The sequence below is a fragment of the Physeter macrocephalus genome, chromosome 16 (genome assembly GCF_002837175.3).
Source record: "Physeter macrocephalus isolate SW-GA chromosome 16, ASM283717v5, whole genome shotgun sequence".
Classification (NCBI taxonomy): domain Eukaryota; kingdom Metazoa; phylum Chordata; class Mammalia; order Artiodactyla; family Physeteridae; genus Physeter; species Physeter macrocephalus.
This window is the reverse complement of record NC_041229.1, coordinates 4,786,287-4,800,580: the sequence shown is the minus strand read 5'-3', so window position 1 is coordinate 4,800,580 and position 14,294 is coordinate 4,786,287. Positions and strand designations below refer to the sequence as shown.

At 51.3% G+C, this 14,294-nt stretch overlaps 2 long non-coding RNA genes across 4 annotated transcripts in view; one reads left to right on the top strand and one right to left on the bottom strand.

Annotated features, from left to right (window-relative positions):
* Nucleotides 1–7,642, bottom strand: part of LOC114487984 (uncharacterized) — a 90,400-nt gene extending 82,758 nt beyond the window's left edge. For all 3 annotated transcript variants that reach the window (XR_003683587.2, XR_008619567.1, XR_008619568.1), the window contains exons 1-2: nucleotides 7,377–7,642; nucleotides 5,209–5,364 (exon numbers count right to left, since the gene is read on the bottom strand). This is a non-coding gene — a long non-coding RNA (uncharacterized lncRNA). The remainder of the gene's footprint in view (nucleotides 1–5,208; nucleotides 5,365–7,376) is intronic.
* Nucleotides 7,643–9,435: 1,793 nt separating this feature from the next.
* Nucleotides 9,436–13,803, top strand: LOC102975780 (uncharacterized). The gene is made up of 3 exons (XR_448477.2): nucleotides 9,436–9,647; nucleotides 10,898–11,040; nucleotides 13,103–13,803. It is a non-coding gene; the product is annotated as an uncharacterized lncRNA (long non-coding RNA).
* Nucleotides 13,804–14,294: the final 491 nt, after the last annotated feature.

The following is a 14,294-nucleotide window of genomic DNA, read 5'->3' as shown; positions in this document are numbered from 1 at the left end:
CTCGGCAGATTCAGTAACTTACAAGTAGTTCTAAATGACTCTGAAGGACCCTCGCCATTAATATTCACGTCCTTTCAAGGATCTCTTGCAAAGCGGCACCTCTTCATCCCAGGGTTATCAAGCCATTGCTCGACTTGTTCTAGGGAGTCTTGAAGTCTGAGTTGGCTAATTGCTCCCTGGCTTAACAGGTCCCACCTGAGGACCAGAAGCTGGGGGTGGCGGAAAAGGTAGGAGGCGAAGGTAGAAGAGGAGAGAGGAGCTCTCAGATTAATCCAGTGAGTTCATTACCCTGGAAAAGTGGGTCCAGGAAAGCCATGTCTGGCAGGTAACGGGCCATGCCCGTGTAACTCAGCAGCCTCAGCATGGGAGCCACACTGAGCCGGTTGAAGGAAGCAGAGTTCCACGAGGCCTGATGAGCGAGGCTGTAAAGAGCTCACTGAAATGCACTGCAAAACCATTCACGGTCCGAGCAAGATGCTTCAAAACCAGGCCTAGAACTAATACAAAAAGAGGGCGTCTTGGTCCCAGTTCACAGTGCATGCGGGCGAGCCACGCAGCACCTGCCAGGAGGCCTTAGTTCCACGCAAACTGGGAAGCTAAGTCCCACTGAATGTGCAGCCCATCAGTAGAGGTCCACTGGCTCCCAGAGGCTCTGGGATTTAGATCCTCAGCCTCCACAATGAGGCAGCTTCATGCGTCTCTTGCTTCTCCCACTGAAGCACCCCTCAGTGCTTTCCCAGGGAGGGTTCTTTGTCCCATTAGGTAGATGAGGCTCAGAGAAGCCAAGTCTTGCCTGCAGCCAACCTGCAAGTCAGTTCCTGAGGAGCTGAGCCCCAGGCCTCCCAGGCCAGCATGGCTATCGGACGGCGCGCTCCCAGAGACTCAAGAGGACAGCAGAGGCCGCGGTGCCAGCCTTCCTGCACAGGAACTGAGGCAGACAAAGGAGACAGGCAGGCAGGGCGCTGCAGATCCATCAGCAGAGCAGGAAGAACAACCCAGCGCGCACGTCCCCCCCAGCGGGTGTCAGTGGCATTTCTTTGCAAATGAACGACATCAGTACTGAGGTTAGTAGCTGTATGATCATAAAACGCTGGAGTTGGAAGGGGCCCTGGGAGATGTCAATCCGATTTCTTTTGTTTCCTGGTGAGGAAATAGATTCAGAAAGACTCACTCGCTGCCCAAGGTCACACAGTTGACTCAGGCCAGAGCGAGGACGGGGGCCTGTGGATCTTGAGCATTGACCTCGTGCTCGTTCCAACGCCAGACATTCTGACAATAATTACCTGTTCTCTGATGGCACCTTGAAACAAGGTAAACGTCCGCCAGCTTCTCCCCTCTGCTTTCCTGCCATCGGAACAGAAATGGTGTGGAGAAACCAGGAGCGAAGGGGTGGTGTGCCCTGCTCGGACCTGTAACCTAAGACTCAAAACCCCCTGAATCTTCCGCTCATTTGGTCTTGGAGCCAAAATTAGCACGGTCATGGAAAAAAAGGCTGGGAAATCTGAGAGAGGTTCTTGGACAGCTAGCTTCTGGGAGCTGGTGAACCTGTTCTCACCAATGTGGTCAGGCCCACTCCGGGGCAGGGCTCTAGGGGAGACGTGTCTGGAAGTGTTCTCCAGCTTCCTGCCTGGGCCTTCCACGATCATGGCTCTGGGCAGAGGTGGCAGCTGCCAGCGGGAGGCTCTCCCATCACTCCCCCACCAGGTGTTCTTCCCAGCAGCTTGGCAGGGAGAGCCACCGCGGGGTGCTGGGCGGGCAAAGAGGTGCAGCTCTCTCTCCTCTGCCATCCAGGTGTCAACAGATGGGTTATGGATCTGCCCCTCCCTTAACAAATAAACAGGACTTTTACAGGCTGAGTAATCCCACACGGGATAAGCCGGACTGTCAGTTATCCAGCTTTCCCAGATAGGGTCTAACCCCCCTAGTCCCGGATCACAGAGCCAGGCCCAATTCCCACAAGGAGCAGTGTTTCTAGAAGGCTGGCCATCCTGGGGGCAGCGGCGAGGCTGCACATCCCGCCCAAGGAGTCACAGGGAGCCAGGTAGTCCTGGGAGCCGCCACTCGTCCTTTACACCCCCGCCACCCGCCCGCAGTGGCAAACGTCCCCTGCGGTTCCCACAGTCTGCGTGCTCACGGTTCTGCGCAGGTGCTGCCCATCCTTCCGTTCAGCCCCGCGAGAGCAGAGAGCGAAACGCGGACAAGACGGCTGAAGGAAGGAAAACGCCCCCTTGCTGAGAACGGCCTCGGCCCCAGACCTCTCCACCCTTCTCCTGACAGCCTTCTAACCTCAGGAAAACAGGCCAGGAGGCAGGCTCTTGGGCCATTTTCCTCTTTCTTCTGATTCCCGTCCAGTGCCTGGCCTCTGAGTGAGAGGGGCAGTCTGTCCGGGTCCTGACAGGTGAGGAAGGGGCACCGGCAGCGGGACAAAGACCAGGTTAGGAGCTAAGTCCTTGAGCCCAACGGTCCCCTGTGCCACCTATGAGAGAGAGAGCACCCGTGGAGCACTAGACCAGGAATCAGATGTCCTGGGGTCACTTGCTTAGATGTCACTTACCTTTCTGAACCTCAGTTTCCTCATCTGCAAAATGGGGACAGGAACACCTCCCCTCCCCACCTCACCTAATTATGAGAATTTAGTGAGTTTGAATAAAGGAAAGCTTGAACACGCTGGGAGGACTCCACTCCCACGCCAGATCTGTCCTCACCTTGTTCCTGTGGGCAGTCACTTCCAGACACTGCTGAGTGACAAGTGGGCTCCCACCCGAAGGAGGGTAAACGGGGTGGGCCCTGGGGTTCCCATTTGCCCTCCCTCCTTCCTACACATATTCTACAAGCGTAGTACCAGGCACTGTTCGAAGGCGCAACAGACAAAATCCCTAACGTCAAGGGGGCGGGCAGCAGAACTAACGTCCCTGATGCCAACGGCCTGATTCAGGAGAGATACACTTTGGGACAACACACCGTCTCAGCCTTCAACAAGCCCCTGATTGATAAATACCAGTAATGATGGGAGAGCTTTCTGGATCTTTCAGGCCCAAACACCAGCTGAGAAGCTGGGGAAACCAGCAATCCAACTCTCTCTGAGTGGTCGCCCACCTGCCACCTTCTGACTGCACACAAGCCTGGTTTTCAGCGCGGGGTCACGCTGGGGTGAGCCGTCAATCTGGGCGCTGGAGCTGCTCACCTCTGACTTAGTCACAACCTCCAGGTTTGTTAACTCCCAAGCGATGAATTGGCACTTTTCACCGAGGGATGACTCCTGGGCCCTTGAAAGCCTCAGTAAGCTCCGTGACTTAATGACTCTCCTGTTTAATGGCAGCAAAAGCCGTTTAAGTGGCCACGGCTGCCAGGAACTGGGGGGAAAGAGTGAAACTTTGCGAGCAGGTCGGGAGCAGCGGCAGTAATCAACGGCCCGCCGCCCCTCCCCCGCCCTGATCTAGGCCTGTTTTGACAGCTCCCGGAGCCGGTCCCGCGGGAGAGCAGCAGAGGCTGCTCCTTTCCCTTTCCGCGTGCTCTCCTCCAGCCCATCTTTTGCCGCAGGCGGAAGGAAGAACAATCAAGCATTGTCTTCTTCAGGCCCGGTGTGTCAGGGCCTCCTGGAATAAATGTTATTTGCCTGGGAGGGGAACTGGCTGCGAGACAGCTCCCAGAATAGGGTCAGGGCTGCGGAGGAGGAGACGGAGGGCAGTGATGCTTGGGTTTGGTTTTATTATGAGTTTCTTCTTTTTCTTCCTTAGTTCTGCACATTTCCCCCGCCTCCCCACCCAGAACAGGCCATTAAGCAGGAAGCCAGTGCTGTACAGGGGCTCTGCTAAGAAGAAACAAAAGGGATTTTCTGCGGCGTGTGCCCCTGGTCACTCCCTGCCCAGCTCCGGGTGAGCAAAGGGTGTGCATTCTGGGGACTCTCGAAGCCTGCAAAGAACATCACGGAGTGGCCCAGCTGCCACGGCAACCCCTCGGCACCCAGATGTGGTTTACGGCTCTGTCCCTAAACTCCTCAGCAAGTCCCGCCAGGGCAGCAGCCCCCTCTGTGGGTCTGGGGAGACTGGGGCCCCAGATATCAGAGGCGGTCAGCATTTGTTGAATTCCTACTGTGTACCGCTCACCAGGTGTATCTCCCTTCTCCTTCGTGTCTTTTGCCCCTGGAAAGCCTCGCGTCTCTCCAGAATAAAGAACTCAAGACCAACCATTTAATATGAGACAGACATTTGAGGGGCCACTCCAGAAAGGCCAAGCCCCCTGGCCGTCTCAGGAGAAGGAGGGGGTAGGAAACATAGGGCCGTGCTGCCTGTGACAGCCACCGAGCCCTGGGGCAGCGAAGGGGCACTCTGCTGTGCAGTCAGAAGTCCCCCTTTCCTAACCACGAACCTTTCCTTCATCCTTAAAATCCACTCTGGGAACAAGCTACCTACCCAACAGCCATGACAATAGCTATCAAAGATTAAGTACGTACTGTATATCGGGCATGGTGCTAAGTGCATTAAGTATTTCATCTCATTTAACAGAATGATACCTGTTCAGTCCAATTCCATAGGTTGGAAATGAAGCTTGGAGAGGGTTCGGAACTGGACCAAGCTTACACGGTTACTAAGAAAGCTTCAAACCCACCTCTATCTGCCCCCAAAGTCCTAACCTCTCAGAGGCCCTTCCCAGAAGTGGGGATGGATTTGGAAGACTCTCCCACGCCCCTGTGCCACTTCCCCCTGTCAGCCAGGACACACCTTTGCCAAGGAGGGTGCACTCTAGGACCGTGGCTCTTTGGGCCATCCTGCCACCTTCACGCGCTGGGGATCCTTTGTTCCCAGAGGGCAGAGCCCCGGTCTGTGTACTTTACTCAATTATTTTTGTATACAAAATAGTTCAGTGCCTTGCTCTGGTGCCACGTTCAGTGCCACATACAATTAGAGATTTAATACATGCTTTTTAAGGGTGATAAGGATCTCACCAGCTCAGCCAGTGACATAAACATTGCCCCCCCTCTCTCAAGGAGAAACAAAGAGCCAGAGAAGGCTGAGCCACCCCGGCACTCAGCACGGTGCTGGAAAGCATAGGCATGTGAGTCCACAGACCTGGCTCACACGCTAGCCAGCTGACCTTGGGAAGCCAAGGTTCTTCAAAAGTGGGGAAAGGTCACAACGCAAACACAATAACCTTACAGGTAACTGTGAAGATTCGGCGAGAACGTGCCCACAAAGCTAGCAGTCTTACCTGGCAGAGCAGGTGTTCAATGTTGGTTTCCTTACTCAGTGCATCTTCTTTCTTTCAATGGAGCTCTCATCATGAAAGAATCTTGATTCACCTCTGCCTTGGGGACATTCCCACCACCAGCCACTGCTGGCACTCTCAGTGCCTCAGTTTCTGCATCTGTAAAATGGCAAGGAACAGATGACTTAATATACGTTAAGTCCTTAGAATAGTGCCTAGTACACAGTAGTTATTAAATAATTACAGGTATTTTATAAATGTTACTGTTATTCTCTCTCAAAGTTTTGTGAGGAATACATAAGATGACATATGTGAAAACATGTTATAACCTGCAACGATGAGCACTCGTACACACTGAGAGGGTGAGAGGGGCAAAGACCTGGCCTCAGACATGTATTTGAACAGTTTCAAAACCCTCAACATGAAACACCGAACCACTCCTCCAAAAAAGCAGTCATCCACCTTCTGGTTTTTGTTTGTTTGTTCTATTTCAATTTAGACCAGATCTTCCATGTTATGTGTCTAACTGTTTGCATTTCATTTAGGTATCCTCCATCACCGCATGCCATGGGCAACGCTAAAGAAGCAGCGCCTGGTCTAAGCAGTCCTTGGATGTCTTAGTGTGTATTCTCTGTACAGTTAAGCTCTGTCTCCCCCTCTCAGGTAATCCAGGCAGGCAAGCCACCCAGTGAGGGGGAGTTGCTGCTAGCTGATTAATGGCTGAAAGCCCACTAATACCACCCCTCAAGGGCTCGTAGCAAAAGCTCCTGGGCCCACACTTGGCCGGGTTTAGAATGTGTCTGGTCAATTAGCCAAACAAGAGTCACTGAGTGCGACTTTGTGCCCAGCACCGTGATAGAAACCACGGGGTACGTAAAGGAAGTGCCTATGCCATGGGCCCTGCCCTTATGAAGATCACCTGACTGATGGAATAAGATGGAAGAAAATGAAACAATGAGAGAATCATAAAAGGCAGTGACATAATGAAGGGTTAGACTTTATGGCCCAGAATGTAAACACTGGACCATGGAGTAAAGGGAGATGGGTGAAGGCTGGTGAGGGAGGGGAAAGCCTCGTGCAGGAAGAGGTTTGTCAGCTGGGCCCTGATGGATGTGTAGGAGCCACATTGGTGTAAGGGAGAGTGGCATTCCAAGCTGGGAAAACTGTGAGAGAAATCCAGGAGGTAGAAGGACTGTTTATAGGACAGAGGTGAACCAGGCATGTCTGGAGCAGGAGTGCAGCCTAACTGCCAAACCTATCACTGCTTTGCAAGAGCCAGGAAAATGAATTCCTATTGGTAATAAAACTAGTTGAAGGTGGTCTGGTTTGTCCTATTTTGCCCCCCACATTAGCTACAGGCGAACTTCAGCAAGTCCCTTAACCCCTGGGAGAGTCGCTCTCCTCCCCTGTAAAAGAGGGATGGTAATACACGTCTATCAGTAAGTGTGAGAAGTAAAAGGTGGTGATTCCCAGGGGCAAGTGCTAACAGACAGGTAATGAGGGCAGTTCTCCCCCCAACTCTCGGGTGGTGTCTCCCCGCTCACGCAAGGACGGAGAACCCGGCTCTGTGTCAGTTTCCTGCTGTTGACCTTGATCCACAAGGGGTGCAGGAGGAGCCTGCCTCAGGCCCACCCCCCAGAAAGCACGATCGCCCCTGACTGCGTGGGGACAGAACAGATACCCTCCAACTTGACGGCGCCCTTCGGAGCCGGGGCTTTCTGAACCGAGCCAGGGGTCCCGGCCAGGGAAAGCAATCCTCCTCCTGCCTTGCCACTCTCTTCTCTCTCCTCCTCCAGAGGACAGGGGGGTGGGAACGGCCTAAGGAGAACTTCTCACAAGTGCTGACTAGCCCGAGGAAGCAAAGGTGGCGGAGTCAGGAGTAGCCCGGCGGCATCGGAGCGCGGCTCAGAGAGGCGCCCGAGGAAGAAACAAGTGTGTTTGTGAGCAGGGGCCGCGGGGGCTGCGCGGGTGGGAAACAAACCACCGACTGAGACGCGCTGGAAGGAAGCAGCAGCTAACGGACCAGCCCCGCACCTCCTGACAGTGCCCTCAGCCAGCTTTCAGGGCCCCGAGTCCAAGTTTCCGCCACAGACTCAGGGCCGAGGCTGTTCCCAAAACGCTCGATAGTTGTTTCCCCACCGTGCCTCGCGCAGATCCGCGGCTCAGCGCACCTGCCCTCTCCTCCCATCCGGCCGCCCAGACGGAATCGCTGAGAAGGGAGCGTGGCCGCGGTGTCCGGGGACGCTGCCCGTCTGCCCGCAGCGCGGAGCCCGGCTGTGCGGCCGGAGAGGACCGCCGGGACTCGGGCTCCCGGGACCCCGCGCCAGCCTCTTTCCTCCCGCGCCGGGGAGCGCGCGGCGGCGGCGACGTCCACACTGCGCAGGAGACCCTCCGGGGCGGACGCGGGATGCGCGGCTCCTGCGCACGCGCGCGTACCCTGCCCGCAACTCCACGCTGCGCCCTCGGCGTGGGAGGGGGCGGCACAACAGGCCGTGTGCGTTCGCGTGTGTGTGCGCGTGTCTGCGCGAGCGTGCGCGTGTCTGCGCGAGCGCGCACGTGTGAGCCCGTGTGTGTCGGTGCACGTGCGTAGCCGTGCGTGCACGTGAGCACGAGCGAGGGTTGCGAGGCGGGGGTAGGGCGTGTGCGCGCGTGTCCGTGCGTGTGCGCGCGCGTACGTGTAAAGAGGAACCGAAAGGGAGCACCCTACTAGAGAATTCTAAGCAGCCCAAGACGGCTTGAAGCCACTGGAGAGAAACCCCTAGAATGTAGGCTCCTTGAGGGGGGGTTTGCGTTTGTTCACTGCCGTATCCCTAGTGCCCATTACAGTACCGGGTACTTAGGAGGCACTTAATAAATAGTTATTGAGTTAATGGCTGGATCCGGGGGGTGGAAGGAGGGCCTTCTGGAACTGCAGAGAGTGAGCACAAAGCCACATTTCACCTGCTTGGCTATTCTTCCTGGTACCAGGCCTGGCTCTCCCTCCAGCCCAGCCCTTCTCCACATCCAGGGGGTGCCAGGTTTACTTCCCTGCTCTCACTCTGCCACCTTCTCCCCTTGACCTCTCTGTTTCCCCGTCTCTGGCCTGTTAGCCCACCGCTGTCAGAGAGGGGCAGACAGGAAAGCAAAGGAATCGAGCTCTGCCAGTAGAACACTGCCCCGGGGGCCTACCCCTTCCGGAAGCAAATGGTACAATGGGGCGAAGCTGGGCACTGTTCCTCAGCTCCTCCACTGGGGTATTTAGCCTCTGAGCTTCACTTTCCCCACTTTAAAATAGCAGCCGTTACATTGCCTCACAGGGTTGCTGAGAAGAGTCAAGGAGATAGGTAGTGGAAGAAAAAATTCTAGAACACCTGGTGGGTCCTCCAGAAATGTTAGTTCCCTTCCTGAGGAGTAGGCAACATTCTGGAAGTGCCCCGTGTGTGGCTCAGGATTGGTTATGGTTTGGTAATCACTGCCAGAACACCCCTCCTTTTGCACAAGATGCCTCGAGGGGAATTTAATGGTAGCTGAAAACTGAGGCAAGCTTCATTTCTAAAACATTCAGAAGTTAATATGCTATGAGTCATGTAATGTGCTGGGGCTTCCTCACGCTCAGGAGGAAGCTTTCCCAAGTAATTAAACAATCACCTTGGGGCCAACCTGAAGTGCCCCAGCTCAGGCCTCTCCACTTGTGGACCTTCCTCTGCCAACACCAGCTGCCTCCACAGCTACTGGGGGAAATTAGCAACTCTTCCTTAAGCCATAGGAGACACTGTGTGAAAACCTAATCCTAGAATAACATTTTTCATCACTAAAGGATCAGATTTCACCCTTCTCAACCTGATTTAAGGACCCACCAGAAATAACAACCTTCCTGGGGTGATTAGGAAATTATCCTCTTACAAATTGGTAAATGTCTCCTTTCTTTACCTTGGGATGAGATGGGAAGGGTATTATTTTTCTTCTTCCATGGTGAAGCTGCTGCAATTAACCACACCACTCAGGTAATTGTTCACTTGTGGGTAAACTGATAGCCTGCCCTTCCAGGGTGTGCCTGCCAACGCACTCCAGAATAACATGTTACAGCCTCCGAGTGGCCCTTCCTGATGAAAGGGAAACTTCAATCATATTTAGTTAAAGGAGCTCTTTAAACCTGGCCTGTCAATACCGTGGAGGTGGAGAATTACACCAAGGTTAAGCAAAGGTTTTCTAGAACTCGCTAGATGTTCATTTGTTTAAAGGGCTTGGGTGCATTCAGTCTGAGCCTGATCAGTACTGCCTGTTTCTAGGCTTGTGGAGAACAGTGCAAATATTCCAGAGAACCCCGGAAGTCCCTAAGGGACCCAGAAAGGATTTTTATTTGACAGCAAGGAGAAATTCCTAGCTGAAGATTTCTAAATGATGATCTGTTTTAATTAAGAAATCTTCTAAGATGTTATCGGAAACGAGACCAGAACTCGAAGGTAAAAATGGAATTAACATCAGCCTCCTTTTTCCACTCTGACATGTTCTATCTCATTCTCCCTTTCTCCCTCTCTCTGTCTCTCTCTCTCTCTCTCTGTGTCTCTCTCTCTCTCTCACACACACACATACACACACACACAGAGCAACCATCCAACAGTCTTTTTTTTAAAAAATTAATTGATTTTATTTATTTATTTTTGGCTGGGCTGCATCTTCATTGCTGCACGCGGGCTTTCTCCAGTTGCGGCGAGCAGGGGCTACTCTTCGTTGCGGTGCGCAGGCTTCTCATTGTGGTGGCTTCTCTTGTGGTGGAGCATGGGCTCTAGGTGCACGGGCTTCAGTAGTTGTGGCACATGGGCTCAGTAGTTGTGGCTCCCGGGCTCTAGAGCACAGGCTCAGTAGTTGTGGTGCGCAGGCTTAGTTGCTCCGCTGCATGTGGGGTCTTCCCAGACCAGGGCTTGAACCCGTGTCCCCTGCATTGGCAGGCAGATTCTTAACCACTGTGCCACCAGGGAAGTCCCCATCCAACAGTCTTGACACACCTCTTGGATTCATTAAGTCTCATGGAGTTTTCGATGTGCTAAAAGAGGTACTAAAAGATATGTCTGTATCTGTGTGTGTGTGTACATATACATATTTTTTAGCGCTTGTGATAGCACTTGATGTATCCGAAGAGCTCACACACACATTCTCTCACTTAATGCAGTCGGCAGAAGAAAGGCTGCCTGGCAGATGTCGTTTCACCAAGGAGGTAACTGAGACTGAGACTCAGGGAGGTAAACTGACTTGGGTAATACCACGCCATCAGGGTAAGATACAGCCTGATTTGAACCCATCTTCCCCTGAGAGCTTATTAGAGATGCCAGTCCTCAGGCCCCACCCGAGACCTGCTCAATCTGGCGGAGGAGCCAGCAATCTGTGTTAACAAGCCCTCCAGGTCATGCTGGTGCACGCTCACGTTTGAGAACTACTGCCTTATAGCCTACGAGAAAATACCCAGACACCTGCCCAAGACTAACTGACACCGATCAGTTCCTTATAGTCTAACTACACCCACCTAACACTCACCATTCCCGAAACATTTTTATTTTTGATACCATGTTCCTGTTATTTTGAACGGCATTTCTTTTCTTCTCTGCCTGGCAAACTCCTGCTAATCATTTAAAGCCCAGTTCAAAGACCTCCCCCTCTCAAGATTTCACCGTCTTCTCCAGCAGTCCCACTTACCCCTTTCCCTGTCCCCCTACAGCACCGGGACATACCTCAACAGCATTGTCATGCCTGGGGCTTCAGTTTCTCTGCATCACCCTCATGGTAGACTGTAATAAGGTCGGCAACTTCGTCTTATTCCCTCTCGGTACTCCCAGTACCTAGCACTGTGCCAGGAATACGGTAAGTGCTTAATAAATATGTATTGAATTAAGGAATAAGTGAATGCATGAGCCCAAGTATTATGACAAGTGTACTGAGTAATAGAGACAGGTGACTGGCCTGGGGGCACACAGCTGGCTGCTCCAGAGCCTGGTATGTCCCCCAGGCATCCTGACACCCAGCCCAGGATACTAATTCTCTCAACTCTGGGCTTTAGGTAATGTAATTGTTAAACAATTTTTGGCTACTTTGTGACAGATAATTATGCCAAACACACCGAACAGACAAAATTCTTCCCTTCAGGCTACAAAGCTGTGACTTCACTAGGTCACAGCCTCTGTCGGTTATCTCTGCATCTCTGTGTGTTTGTCTTTATATATGGCACCTATCACAAGGGTATCTAGACCAACTATTAAACCAGTTGTAATGCCCAGGAACCAATTTATGGCAGCCAGCAATTAGATCCATTCGTGTTTTAACTTTTTCTCCCTTTGAAGTTTAATAGATGGTTATTACGATGTTGTCTTTACTGCCTCCAAATCTGCAGGCTGCTCACAGCCTAAATCTGCAGCGAGAGAAGGTTAGACTTTTGAGGGAAACTGCATATAACCTAAAGCAACTCTTTGGGTTCCGTTTCTAAGTCGGCTGCTTCGCCTGGGTCTTCTTCCTCTGTGAAGAGCATCAGGATGAAAAAGGATAAGGAACAGACCCATTTGTTCATTCACTCGTACAGCACACATTTAGTGAGACTTAACTCCGTGTTAGGTGTGGAGGACCCCCAGGGAGCAAGATGTGGTACTTACCTTCACAAAACTCCTAGCCTAGTGGGGGAAGCGAGGGTTGTGAGTTGGAATTCACGATCTACTGTGATGGGTGTTACGATAGAGGCGCAGGGAGGGAAGGCTACCACACGGAGAGCTGGGGTGTGAGCTGCACTTAGCCAGCTGAGAGGGAGGAGAAGCCTGGGGGTAGGAGAGAGGAAGGCACTCCGCAAGGGCTGAAAGTAGTTCCCGGGGCTGGACTCAGACTAGATGTTGGTCTGCGTCTTTGGTGGGACACACGAGAGGCCCAGACTGCAAAGAATGGAGGTCATTTACAGTCTGGTGCCAGGACAAAAGAAGATAGTAGGAGAGGGCATAATTTCTCAGCAGTGCCTTCCTTGTGGGTGATGGGCACAGCCCAAAGTTTGCCCAAAATCTGCTTTGAATCAAGGAGAACATCTATTTCTTCAAGCCACTTGTGGCTTTGGGGACTAAGGAGGTTGCAGAAGACAGGGAGTTGTGAATAAAGGATCAGAATTCATCATGATTGCCAACTTTATACCTTCCTAAAGGCTCCTTCCCCAGAGCTGATAAAGCATACTCAAAAGTCTCTTTCATCCTTAAAAAAAAAAAATTGACCTAACTCAATACAAGCCTTCCCTCACCCTGTGATATGTGCAAGCTCTCCCTTGACCTCTTCACTTCCTTTGATAACCAAGTTCCTCAAAAAAAATGCACACTACCCTCTCCTTCCACTCACTTTCCATCCACAGCTGCCAGGCTTGTGTCTCTACACCCGCAGAACCACTATGATAAAGGTGATCACTGGCCTTCAGGGGCCATATCCAATGGAGTCATTCATTCATTCAGTCAACAAATCTTTGTTTTGTATCTACTCTGAACCAGGCACTGTTCCAGGCCCACAGATACAGTGGTCTAAAGGCTTTCTCAGAGTTTACGTTTCGGTGGACTCCTTTTAGTTCTTAGGTCTCTGTAGCATTTGCGGTCATTGAGCTTTGCCTTCTGGAAACACGCTCTTGCTTTCCATACACCAATCTCCTGTGATTCTTCTATCTTTCGTATTATTCCTCCTCTACCTATTCATTAAAGGCTGACTTTAGGTAGGTTGTGTTCTAGGCACTAGACTAATCCTCCAAGATTTTATCCTTTCCTCTGATTTTAGTTGTCAGACATGTATCTCAGTATCTGTATAATCAGCCCCCTCCGGACAACTCTCTGTGGACACCACCTCAGTGTCCACTTAACCAAAGCTGGACTCTAGTTGCTGTGTCCCCACTCTCTCCTTCTCCTGTTTTTTCCAGCTCAGCGAATCCTGCTGTGCAATCATGGATGCTGAGAGTCACCCTGGACTTGTGACTTTTCTTATTCCTGTGCTCCCTATATGCCAACAGCCTCTGTCCCCGGTCAGGACCCTCATCATCTCTCCTGGAAACTGCCATAGTCTCCTTGCCTCCACACTTATCTCATCCAGCTCATCTTCTACGCCGCTGGCAGAGTGATCTCCCCAAGTTGCAAATCTGACCATGTTCCTGCTCAATATTCTCCATCCCCTCTTCCAGCAGTTCTCAGTATGAGACACCCAAGACATTTTCAGGAAGTCCCCAAAGTCAGAACTATTTTCATCATAATAGTAAGACATTATTTACCCTTTTCACTGTGTTGACATTTGCACTGATGGGGCAAAAGCGATGGTGGGTAAAACAGCAGGTGCCTTAGCACAGATGAAGGCCATGGCACCAAATGGTACTATGTACTAGTAGTTGTATTCTTAACACTGTGCACTCCCAGAAAGGAGAAAAGCCAGTTTATTTAATGTCCCTGATGAAGCAGTAAAAATATTAATTTTATTAATCTCAGCCCTGGAATGAGCATCTTTTTAATACTCTGTGTCAACATGCAAAGTACACATAAAGCAATTCTGCTGTGTACCAAAGTATGATGGTTGTCTCAGAGAAAAGCATTGGTGTGATAACTCGAGTTGCAAGCTAAACTAGCCTTTCCCACACACACACTAACACCATTTTTATTTGAAAGCATGACTGACAAACAAACTGTGGTTATTCAGACTTGGGTATTTGGCAGGCATGTTCTTTAAAATTAATGAAGTGAGCTTGTCACTTTAAGGAAAATATCTGACGATGTTTGTTGCCAAGTGAAAAAAAATTGGATCTTTCAAGCAAAAAATCAGAATTTTGGAAAGCATAGATCTGCCACTATGAGCGTGACAGCTTCCCAATACTTAATGACTTTTCTGATGAGATTGATGGTGATGTTAATAAATATGTGGGGTTTGTCTTGGCTCTTGTAGAGTGAGATGTGTCAACATTCAGAAGAATTACATGAGTCAGTGTTTTCCAAATGGCCAATGGTTGATGTTACAAAATCATGCATAAGTAAAAAAAGATCTATTCAAGTGCAAATAATGTAACATTTTGAAACGTTCATTGTTAATACGGCTTCAGATTCCACATTGCAACTCACCTTTAAGAAACT